This window comes from Apium graveolens, chromosome 11, assembly GCF_009905375.1.
Source record: "Apium graveolens cultivar Ventura chromosome 11, ASM990537v1, whole genome shotgun sequence".
NCBI classification, from domain to species: domain Eukaryota; kingdom Viridiplantae; phylum Streptophyta; class Magnoliopsida; order Apiales; family Apiaceae; genus Apium; species Apium graveolens.
Genome location: NC_133657.1, coordinates 117350198 through 117362936, shown reverse-complemented (window position 1 = coordinate 117362936; position 12739 = coordinate 117350198). Strand labels below are relative to the sequence as shown.

At 32.6% G+C, this 12739-nt stretch overlaps 1 long non-coding RNA gene across 2 annotated transcripts; it reads right to left on the bottom strand.

The window, feature by feature from the left end:
- Positions 1-5503: 5503 nt before the first annotated feature.
- Positions 5504-8193, bottom strand: LOC141698306 (uncharacterized). 2 transcript variants are annotated; one of them, XR_012565053.1, is made up of 9 exons: positions 7762-8193; positions 7586-7667; positions 7222-7365; positions 6751-6892; positions 6630-6678; positions 6468-6541; positions 5984-6106; positions 5706-5883; positions 5504-5615 (listed from the first exon to the last, which is right to left on the bottom strand). It is a non-coding gene; the product is annotated as an uncharacterized LOC141698306 (long non-coding RNA). The 2 variants fall into 2 exon arrangements; XR_012565052.1 differs by having other exon boundaries at positions 7586-8193.
- Between the last annotated feature and the right edge of the window lie 4546 nt (positions 8194-12739).

Sequence of the window (12739 nt, the reverse complement as noted above, 5' to 3'; positions counted from 1 at the left end):
ACTAATTGTGTCTGTTTTAATTTAGATAATCTATGATTGCCTTCATAACATCATTTTGATTGGGTGAATAATTTTTTGAATGATCAAATCCACAATGTGGCCCTTTGTGATAATATATGATTTTCAAGCCAATGCGGGGCCTAACCAAAATGTACTTGGACCTGAAGCTAATCAACTACACATTCTTCTCATTGTATGCAGTATAATTTATATTTTTATTTTTTTGTCAGAAATTTAAAATTAGTTTAATTAAAAAATTAATTTTAATTTAATGTGTTATTTTAATTTAGCTAAAGATACATGGGGCAAAATGATTTAATATAATTTATTTTGTTTACTTGTTTAGCTGATGAGCTAATAATCCTCATTGGTCCTAAGGAGCATGTACCATTCATTAAGGTGAATAAAGTTCATGCTCATGACCCTCTTCCAAATCCAAATTCAGAGTTCAAGTCCCTCATTTCGTTATGCACAATTTTTTTGTGTAATTTTTTTTGAGACAAATTTGAAATAAGTTTAGTTAAAAAAGTAAATTTAAAATTAGTATAACTATTTTACTAATTGTGTTTGCTTCAATTTAGATAATCTATAACTGCCTTCATACAATCAATTTCATTGGGTGAATGATTTTTTGAATGATCAAATCCACAATGTTGTCCATGCTCAATGGACCGGATTTTTAAGCCATTGTTGGGCCTAACCGAAATGTTCTTGACTACACTACACATTCCTTATCATTGTATGCATTATTATTTAAATTTTTAATTTTTTGTGAGAAATTTAAAATTTGTTAAATTAAAAAATTAATTTTAATTTAGTTAAAGATAAATGGGTAAAAATGATTTAATATAATTTGTTTTGTTTTTTTGTTTAGCTAGTGAACCACTAATCCTCATTGAGTCTAATGAGAATGTACCACTGATATGCTCATGGCCCTATTCGAAATTCAAATCTAGTGCAAGTCCCTTATTTTGGTATGCACACTTTTTTGTGTAATTCATTTTTTTCTTAACAAATTTGATATTAGTTTAGTTAAAAATGTAAATTATAAATTAGTATGACTATTTTACTAATTGTGTCTCACCATGATGGAACATTCTCGGTTTTTTAGAGTTAGGCAAAGTTGCATCCAAGTTTTTGTCTTATTGCTATATTTGTAGAGTCACTATATGTGTACTTTTAGGTTCTTTGTTTCTCACAAATTAGTGGGAAAACTTCTAATGGGAAAACCAACTTTCATATGTAGATTATTTATCATAGAAATATATAACTTATCCACCAGAAGGATAAACTATGAACAAACCATCCTTTATGGATCCATTAAAAGAATCTTCTCACTTTCTGGACTAGAGTTCAATCATTTTTGTTTTTTAAACAGTATTTAACATTCTTTGTTATATAATTGAGTAAAAATGAGAACATGTTACTTAAGATTTTAACTAGAGAAATTTCTTCCATAATGAATTTGGGGCCTATTGACAGGTGGGATACTGACAGGGGGCCCACTGGCATGTGGAGGCCCACTGACATGTGGGTCCAGCTTGACACATGGCCTTTTTGCAACAGTTTTTAGTACCTATTTGCAACATTTTTAATACCTATTGCAACACAATAACAATGGACAAAATTGAAAATATACTTTCTGCATACATTAAAGCCCAGTTCTATATAAAACTTTTTTTTCAATCAAAGTCAACAGAAACACAATACAATATCACGAGTACTGATGAACTAATCTACTAATCTACAAACATTACAAGATCTTGAAATAAATCTTCAAGATAAAAACAAATAAGGAAACAAAAGGAGAAAATAAAAACCAAATACATAACCAACCTAACCTCCAACAAAAACATAAGGGTCTAGAGAAAGAACAAAAGACCAATCAAAACTAAAAGAAACCCCAGACAATTCACTATCCTGAACATCAAAATAATAATAGACACTAAAAAAACCAAAGCCCATCTCCTTTCCACTAAATCCCAAAGATTTTCTAGCCGTGCACTCGAACAACACACAGGACCTCAGCAACCCGAACTCCCCACACAAAAAGCAGAGTTCGACGAAAATCTGCACCAGCCAAGAACAACAAAAATCACTCGAAATAAAATCAGAAGAAAAAGAAACAATCATCCAAACTCACAATCCCAGAAAAATCCATGCTCCAGCTACGAACTTTCTACGGGGCACGAGACAACGAGAAAAATAAATCCAATTAACCCAGCTAAAATCTTCACCCATGCACACGGATTTCACCTGCAAAAAAGACCATTACCGAGAGACCAAAGAAAAAAAAACGCCAGCAAAATTCGGTATTTACTATCCTAAACATCAAAAAAAAAAACGGACACTAAAAAAAACCAATAGACGAATAAATTAAAATTCTTTCCATTCCTTTTAAGCAAAAACCGAGGAGTCTAACTAAATTTTTGTGTTGCAGTTGTGCCACTAGTATGATCTTGTTTTTGAATTCTTGTTCACCTTGTACGGAAGGTCTAGAAAGCCTCTTCACTGCTACTTCTTGACCATTATAAAAAGTGCCCTACAATATAAAAGGAAGCGATGCAAGGTGAAAATTTGTGAGAGTCTAATATAGCAGAAGGAAAGTTCATCAAAAGTAACTGTAGTTAATGCTATGTTTTGCTGCTTTTGACAAGTGATGCATGTTTTTTTCTGCTAAGTTGACTAAACCATATTTTTACTGAACTTAAATATTTATTCACCTTGTAAACAGCTCCAAATCCAGTTTGAATAATAAGGTGATCTAATTTCATTAATATAAACTTTGAATAATAAGGTGATCTAACTTCCAGTTTGATGACTTTTCTGTTGATAAAATCCAACTTCCAAAGTCCAGAATCAGGATCCAAAACTACATGATAAGCCTCAAAAAATGTTGATGAATGATTACAACATCCCATAAAGACATTGAAAAACTACAAAACACAAAGCTCAGAAAAACAACCTATTGAACAAGCTAGTGTATAAAGAAACTGAAGAGTGTGTACATGTTTAAATTATCACAACTGATGACTAGAAAAAAGGACTAATCAGAAACTTTATAACTAGCTAGCAATGCTATACTCCCAGATGCTGGGTTTTATCTAAAGAAACCTAACAAAAAACAATAAAATAAAAAACCCCACAACATACTTATACATAGAACTGGGAACAAATATGTATCATACTATATTCAAAAGATATAGATAAGCATAAAAAGGTGAAAAGTCTGGATAATAAAGAAACATGCAAAGAATCAAAGAGAAAAAGGGGAAAACAGACTTGTACTGGTTAGGGATATTCCTCATCATCACACTTGTGTTTTGAGTACCACAAGCATCACCATGAACAAAAGGAACAGTTGGAGATGGTTCACAAACAATTGGTGATGGTGCATCAACATGTACATTTTCAGCAACCGCTACTATAGTTATAACAACAAACACCCCTCGATTTCTCATCATTCAAAAATACTAACTAATTTACAAGTACCATAAAATGCAACTGTAAACAATCAACATAATGTTTTAACCTCCTTAATACAAGCACCAGAATCTGAAACTGACGCAGGCTTAGGCACACTCCTTCGGGGACCAGACAATCCTGCTGCTTTGGGAATTCCAACTGTCACGTTTATCAAGTTCATGTTAGTAGCTAATAATTTCAGAGTAATAGATCCACTATGTTGAGACCAAATATACCTTTTGAGTTATCAGTTTCGGTTTTAGTACGATTGACACCTAAGGAAGCCCTTTTGGTTGTAATTGTTGGCATAATTCCCGGCTTGGTGCTGACCTTCGGTGCTTGAGAAAGTGATGATGCAGAGTTACTATTTCGCATAGCAGGCTAAATTAGATCAAGAGATGACAATTTTGTTAATAGAAGCCAAAACAAAATTTCCTGATGCTAGAAATAAGATGATGCAGCGGAGTAGCTAAAGAGAGAAATTACACATTGAATTACATGGTGAGCATAACTATAAGCTCTCGTACAAGCCATCGTAAGCTTAACTATCATAGCTAAGTAGGCACACAAAAAAAACTACACATAAAACATGGCAAAAATAAAGATCATATTAATTATCTGGGACCCTAATAAGCTCAAAAACATGATTCCAAACAGACAATCTCAACACAAACCGTTAAGGATCAGGTGCAATGCCTAGTCTATTTCCGATTTTATGCTTAATTAATTCCTCCAACTAAGCTAAAAATGCCATCTCTCTAAATTACATTATTCCGAGTTAAATTCTTCAAAATGCGGCATCTCAAACATCTTCTCAAAACTCAAATCACCCAAACAACACAAATCTCAAATTCGAACAACCAATTACTATGTCATAAGCAATACATATAGGCTACTATCATAGCTAAAAAAATACACAAACATAAACTAAATATAAACGAGGGCCGGTCTACAACAAACGTTTGTTGTAGACGGGTTCACAACAAACATAATTGTAACCGTTGGATGGGCAAATAGAAGGCTGAGATCACAGCGGACCGCTGAAATTTTCCTCCGTCCATAGAAATTACTAATATATCCCTAGCCACGGCAGCGGAAATTTTTTTGCCTAAACCCTAGCAAACACAGACTCTTAACAATATACAAACACAAACACAGCCGCACATCACGCAGCCGCAGAAGATTCCAGCAGAAGCAGCACAAGCATCAAGCAAGAACCCAGCAATCCAAAAACTTAAATCATTCACCTTTTTCGTCATTAAGGTATATATTCGATTCTTTTTTGTTATTTACAGTTTTATTGATATAAATTTATGTATTTTTCGTGTTCTATATCTGATTTTGTTTATGTAATTCAAATTTTTAGGGTAAATTTATCACTACAACATATTTGCAATCATACAACAGTTTTGCACCGTTGTGTGACATATATAGTTTCCGTTGTCTATCCAACACTCGTGTGATAGAATACCAGACAACGGTTGTTTTAACCCTTGTAATAAGAGAAATTACACAACTGTTTTTAATAGTGGTTACAATCAAGAAGGCACAACGGGTACCATATATTTACCATTGTTGGAACTTTTTTAAAACAACTGTTTCTTTATTGAACTATTGTCTATCTAACTTAACAACAATGGTTTTGTAGAAAAACTATTATTGTTACCTTATACGATATTGTCATAAACAACCGTTTATAAGCTTCTTTTGTGAATGTTTTTTTAAAAGCCAATGGAGTAAAAGATTTAAACCATTGCAAAAAATATTAAAACACAACTGTTTTTAAAAAAAAATGTGCAGCGAGACATACAACGGTTTTCATCATTTTTTAAGTGGCTTTCACACAACTATTTACAAATTTAATTTCGTTGTTTGAAATAAACCAATTTTAAAATAAAATGGTATTATGACAATCCAATTGTTATTTCACAATTGAAATTAAATTTACAATACAAAAATTCTCTACAAGAATTAGAAGTATAACTTAAAGATTCTCTATACATTTTAATTGGCTCAGCTATTGAAAACATCAAGTCTCGTTGGATTAGTGGCTTGCAACTCAAACTGGATGCCATCGAGTTCCCTCTTGAATCTGTCCTTAGAGCTTGCGTAAATCATTTTGCTCCTTACCTTTTATAGTATCAGGACACCTTTGCAACCATATACACATTAGAAATAAATGAACTTAATGAAATGGAATACCAATAAAGCAAAATTAAGACCTTGTATTTTGTACTTACCATGAAATGAAGAAAGTTCTGCTCTTGTGCTAATTTTCTAAGGTCACAAAATCATAGTCATAAACCGCATAACCAGCACTCATCTTCAGGAAGGCTAGCTGCAAAATCTTTATAACTCTCTGCTACCTCACCAAACATTACATATAATCTTCATAATTACTTCCATGTGAAATGATTTCTGCATTTCAAATAATACATACTTCCTAAAAGAAACTCAATGTATAATAAGCAACCACAGGAAAAACTATTTCACAAACACGCATGAAATAATCACTTACATCTGGTTTAGCTCTTCTGCTAGCCGGGGGAAACAGACAAGTTCCAGTACCTCCCCCCAGAATAACTTAAGCTACTGTTTTTGGGTCTACCTCAGGATGAACAGGTACAGGTGGCTCAAATTCCTGAAACAAAATCTCAATCATAAAGAATTAAGACTGTTCTTAAACATAAATTTCAATCAACCATCATCAGAAAGTTACAGTATTGGGAAAACAGTAAATATTATCACTATTGTAAACCGACATTGCTCTCCAAGCTAAAAATAATAATATAAAGGTTGCAATGTTCAACACAACCTAAAACTCAAGATCTTCTTGGCAGTAGTTTGATCAGCAGTCATGAGACCAAAATGGATGTGGGGAAAATGTGCCCACTGATGAAGTGAAATTGGTAAAAAAGAGAGATTTCTTTTTTCATATTAGCCTAATCATTGTATCAAAAAGTCTGAACCCTGATGTTCATTTATAACAAGGGGATACTTACATTTAGCCGCAGCACTAAATGCTTCTCTGTGGATGATATCTGGATTTGCTGCTTTGATTCGTTGAATTTCATCCCTGCATATTCACACCCACATATATCATCACAGACATATATATTTATGTATGCATTTATACTGACAATGTTGGTCTGATCGATACTCACTTAATAAACCGATTCTAGGCAGAGGGGACTCGATGTCTCTTCTCCAGAGCTGATACATATATAACATTAACAAAATCACATATTTAAATTACCAAAACAACTGGGTGGTTTGCAGCCAAACCTTCGCGCTTAAGCGGTGCCCCTGGAATTTCAGGTCCTTTAAGTCCAGGAAAGCTTACAGCAACAATGTACAACAACAAGAGCAGCCATGAGGTATAATACTAATGTTCACATCTTTCATTCATGAGTAGCATAAAGATGCCCTGTACAAGACATAAGCAGTGTTAATGACAAGAATGACACGTGAACTTAATTTTTGACAATCGGTAAATCTACATATAATTAAAAAACCCACAATCACATACTTTTTAATAAAAGAAAAAAAACTATTCATACTTCATATTACTTCATATGCTACTTAAAATTAAATTATAGTAATCAAATTAAATATAGTAATTAAACAATTACTACTTAATCATAAATTTCTTCAAATATATTTTCATACAAAAATATACTTAAAATGAATAAAAGAATGTCTAAAAAAATCATGATATAAACTAGTAAACAGAATCTTAATAGTACATATTACTACCTGATAAACAACAACATTCCCCCAATATTATCAAGAACAATCTACTGATTTAATTGTATTCCTTCAAACTCTAATTAAAACGATTGCAGCGGAAAGAGCAGCAGTCAGCAGTCAGCCACTCTCCTTGTGGTAACAGAAGTTTAGCTGTTGAAGTTAAATGACAAGCATCAGAACATGCCTTCAATATGCTCAAACAACAAAAGTCCATTATTAGTTGTATCAGTTCCACAGTCAATCAGGGGGCGTGTAAACAGGGGGCGTGTAAACAGCTACAGTCACAACATAAGTGAGGGGTGGAGAGGGGTAGGGAGAGAGTATAGAGGGTGGAGAGGGAGAGAGTGAGAGAGAGAGATGGAAAGAGGACCTGTGCTTGTTGGAGAGAAGCCATGGCTTGGGGATTAAGAGCAGCATTAAGGGCTTGGGGATAAAGGCACTCGCATAAAACACTAGCATTTCAAAAGCAAAAACATACAGCAGTAGATGAAAAGAAAATGTAACCATATATCAAAAGAAATTGAGCTTAATCAACATCTAGCTTACTTTAATTTGCCGATTTTTTGTTTCATCTAGTTGTTGGGATCCTCTAATTGGAACCGGGATCTCATTGTGCTTGAGAATATTACTTGTACCATCTCGGATAGGGAAAATCTCAGTCTCTTTCTTCTCCAAGGCCTCAAAAGACGAAACCCATGGAGTAAATTCAGCACAACAAACATAGAACCTAACCTTGAACTGGATCTTAATAGTTGAGCTGAATTCATAGGCAATTTTGTAAAAGAGAAACAAGATTGGGTGAGTGAGATGGTTAGGGTTTGAAAACTCAAAAACCTAAACCCATCATAATACACACTTAATCCATGTGATTTTAAGCAAAACCGGGTAGAAGGTGGAGAGAGGAGAGAGAAGAGTCGTGGGAGAGAGATGGAAGAGTAGGGAGAGGGAGAACCGATTAGATCTTACAAAGGGGAAGGGGAGAGGTAAGGGGGGAAATGAAAATTAGAAGGGAGGGGGAAATGAAAATTAAAAGGGGGAAACCAAAATTTTTTTGTGAAAAATGAAAAAATCATAAATTATTTTTCTTAAATATATATTATAATTAAATACTTATTTTTTTACTCTATATTAATAGAATAATTTTTATTTTAAATAATTTCACATAATTTTTTATATAAAATCATTTGAAACAAATTTGAAAATTTTAAATTATTTTTCTACATAACTAAAGTTAATATATATTAACATTGTGCAAGATGATCATACAAATATTTTTTAAGAAATTAATTATTTAATCAAGAAAGAGTCTTATTTATTGGAATTGCACTTCTATTTTATTTTCATTATAAAATCATACAAGATAAATTTAAAATTTTTTGAATAATTTTTTATATGATTACTATCGATATATCACAATACAATTGGATCTTCGAAAATATCATTTAAAAAAATTACTATGTTGATAGAAAAATATCTCAATAATTTTTATATGACTAAAATTGATATATCTTAACATCCGTACGGTTGGATCGTCGAAAAAATCATTTTAAAAATTAATCTTGTAAATCGGGAACGAGTCTCGTTGTCCGGAGGGGTACTTTTACCGGATTTTTCTAATCCTGACATGCAAGATGAAGTTCATATTTTTTTTATAATTTTTTCATATGACTAAAATTGATATATCTTAACATCCGTACGGTTGGATCGTCGAAAAAATCATTTTAAAAACTAATCTTGTAAATCGGGAACGAGTCTCGTTGTCGGGAGGGGTACTTTTACCGGATTTTTCTATTCCTGACATGCAAGATGAAGTTCATATTTTTTAATAATTTTTTCATATGACTAAAATTGATATATCTTAACGTCCGTACGGTTGGATCGTCGAAAAAATCATTTTAAAAATTAATCTTGTAAATCGGGAACGAGTCTCGTTGTCGGGAGGGGTACTTTTACCGGATTTTTCTAATCCTGACATGCAAGATGAAGTTCATATTTTTTAATAATTTTTTCATATGACTAAAATTGATATATCTTAACATCCGTACGGTTGGATCGTCGAAAAAATCATTTTAAAAATTAATCTTGTAAATCGGGAACGAGTCTCGTTGTCGGGAGGGGTACTTTTACCGGATTTTTCTAATCCTGACATGCAAGATGAAGTTCATATTTTTTAATAATTTTTTCATATGACTAAAATTGATATATCTTAACATCCGTACGGTTGGATCGTCGAAAAAATCATTTTAAAAATTAATCTTGTAAATCGGGAACGAGTCTCGTTGTCGGGAGGGGTACTTTTACCGGATTTTTCTAATCCTGACATGCAAGATGAAGTTCATATTTTTTAATAATTTTTTCATATGACTAAAATTGATATATCTTAACATCCGTACGGTTGGATCGTCGAAAAAATCATTTTAAAAATTAATCTTGTAAATCGGGAACGAGTCTCGTTGTCGGGAGGGGTACTTTTACCGGATTTTTCTAATCCTGACATGCAAGATGAAGTTCATATTTTTTAATAATTTTTTCATATGACTAAAATTGATATATCTTAACATCCGTACGGTTGGATCGTCGAAAAAATCATTTTAAAAATTAATCTTGTAAATCGGGAACGAGTCTCGTTGTCGGGAGGGGTACTTTTACCGGATTTTTCTAATCCTGACATGAAAGATGAAGTTCATATTTTTTAATAATTTTTTCATATGACTAAAATTGATATATCTTAACATCCGTACGGTTGGATCGTCGAAAAAATCATTTTAAAAATTAATCTTGTAAATCGGGAACGAGTCTCGTTGTCGGGAGGGGTACTTTTACCGGATTTTTCTAATCCTGACATGCAAGATGAAGTTCATATTTTTTAATAATTTTTTCATATGACTAAAATTGATATATCTTAACATCCGTACGGTTGGATCGTCGAAAAAATCATTTTAAAAATTAATCTTGTAAATCGGGAACGAGTCTCGTTGTCGGGAGGGGTACTTTTACCGGATTTTTCTAATCCTGACATGCAAGATGAAGTTCATATTTTTTAATAATTTTTTCATATGACTAAAATTGATATATCTTAACATCCGTACGGTTGGATCGTCGAAAAAATCATATTAAAAATTAATCTTGTAAATCGGGAACGAGTCTCGTTGTCGGGAGGGGTACTTTTACCGGATTTTTCTAATCCTGACATGCAAGATGAAGTTCATATTTTTTAATAATTTTTTCATATGACTAAAATTGATATATCTTAACATCCGTACGGTTGGATCGTCGAAAAAATCATTTTAAAAATTAATCTTGTAAATCGGGAACGAGTCTCGTTGTCGGGAGGGGTACTTTTACCGGATTTTTCTAATCCTGACATGCAAGATGAAGTTCATATTTTTTAATAATTTTTTCATATGACTAAAATTGATATATCTTAACATCCGTACGGTTGGATCGTCGAAAAAATCATTTTAAAAATTAATCTTGTAAATCGGGAACGAGTCTCTTTGTCGGGAGGGGTACTTTTACCGGATTTTTCTAATCCTGACATGCAAGATGAAGTTCATATTTTTTAATAATTTTTTCATATGACTAAAATTGATATATCTTAACATCCGTACGGTTGGATCGTTGAAAAAATCATTTTAAAAATTAATCTTGTAAATCGGGAACGAGTCTCGTTGTCGGGAGGGGTACTTTTACCGGATTTTTCTAATCCTGACATGCAAGATGAAGTTCATATTTTTTAATAATTTTTTCATATGACTAAAATTGATATATCTTAACATCCGTACGGTTGGATCGTCGAAAAAATCATTTTAAAAATTAATCTTGTAAATCGGGAACGAGTCTCGTTGTCGGGAGGGGTACTTTTACCGGATTTTTCTAATCCTGACATGCAAGATGAAGTTCATATTTTTTAATAATTTTTTCATATGACTAAAATTGATATATCTTAACATCCGTACGGTTGGATCGTCGAAAAAATCATTTTAAAAATTAATCTTGTAAATCGGGAACGAGTCTCGTTGTCGGGAGGGGTACTTTTACCGGATTTTTCTAATCCTGACATGCAAGATGAAGTTCATATTTTTTAATAATTTTTTCATATGACTAAAATTGATATATCTTAACATCCGTACGGTTGGATCGTCGAAAAAATCATTTTAAAAATTAATCTTGTAAATCGGGAACGAGTCTCGTTGTCGGGAGGGGTACTTTTACCGGATTTTTCTAATCCTGACATGCAAGATGAAGTTCATATTTTTTAATAATTTTTTCATATGACTAAAATTGATATATCTTAACATCCGTACGGTTGGATCGTCGAAAAAATCATTTTAAAAATTAATCTTGTAAATCGGGAACGAGTCTCGTTGTCGGGAGGGGTACTTTTACCGGATTTTTCTAATCCTGACATGCAAGATGAAGTTCATATTTTTTAATAATTTTTTCATATGACTAAAATTTATATATCTTAACATCCGTACGGTTGGATCGTCGAAAAAATCATTTTAAAAATTAATCTTGTAAATCGGGAACGAGTCTCGTTGTCGGGAGGGGTACTTTTACCGGATTTTTCTAATCCTGACATGCAAGATGAAGTTCATATTTTTTAATAATTTTTTCATATGACTAAAATTGATATATCTTAACATCCGTACGGTTGGATCGTCGAAAAAAATCATTTTAGAAATTAATCTTGTAAACCGGAAATCTCATTTATAGAGTAATACTTTTACAATGGTTTCCTTGAAACACCATTGTGTAAAGATAAAATAAGACAACGCTTTTTTATTATAAAACCGTTGTGTGAGCATATCAGCTTTTTTCAATCTAACGGCTAATATCTAATCTCATTTCAATCAAGGGCTATCATTCAGACACTTCAGCAATCCGAGTAAAATGTTTACAACCAATCATGGGGTGCCACCTCATCAGGTGGTGCCCATTGAAATTATAAAATAACTATTTCAGACAACTGTTTTGTTCCGTTGTATGAAGTTTTCTAAGACAACCCTTGTAAAAACTGTTGTGTGAATTACACAACGTAATATCTAAAAGCTTGTATGAGACCAACTAAGATAACACTTTTGTTTTAACATAAAACCGTTGTATAAGAATTCGGCTATTTTTCGATCTAACGGCCAATATCAAATCTCATATCAATGAAGGGCTCTAATTTCGCCACGTCAGCAATCCTTGTGAATGATTTACCACCTATCACGTGTTGCCACCTCAATACGTGGTACCCATTGAAATTCCTCAGACAACGGTTTCGTTCCGTTGTTTGATGGTTTAGAGGACAACCTTTCTAAAAAACCGTTGTCTCAATTACACAATGTAATGTCAAAACCGTTGTCTTATATCCCTATACGTTAACATAGTAACAACGGTTTGTAATCGTTATGTTAAAGATCTACAACAACACTATATTTAAAAAACTATTGTTTGACTCGATGAGAGGATACAACTTGTACAACAGTTTAAAAAAGATGAATATCCGTTGTTTGTTCTGGATCTCACACAACTG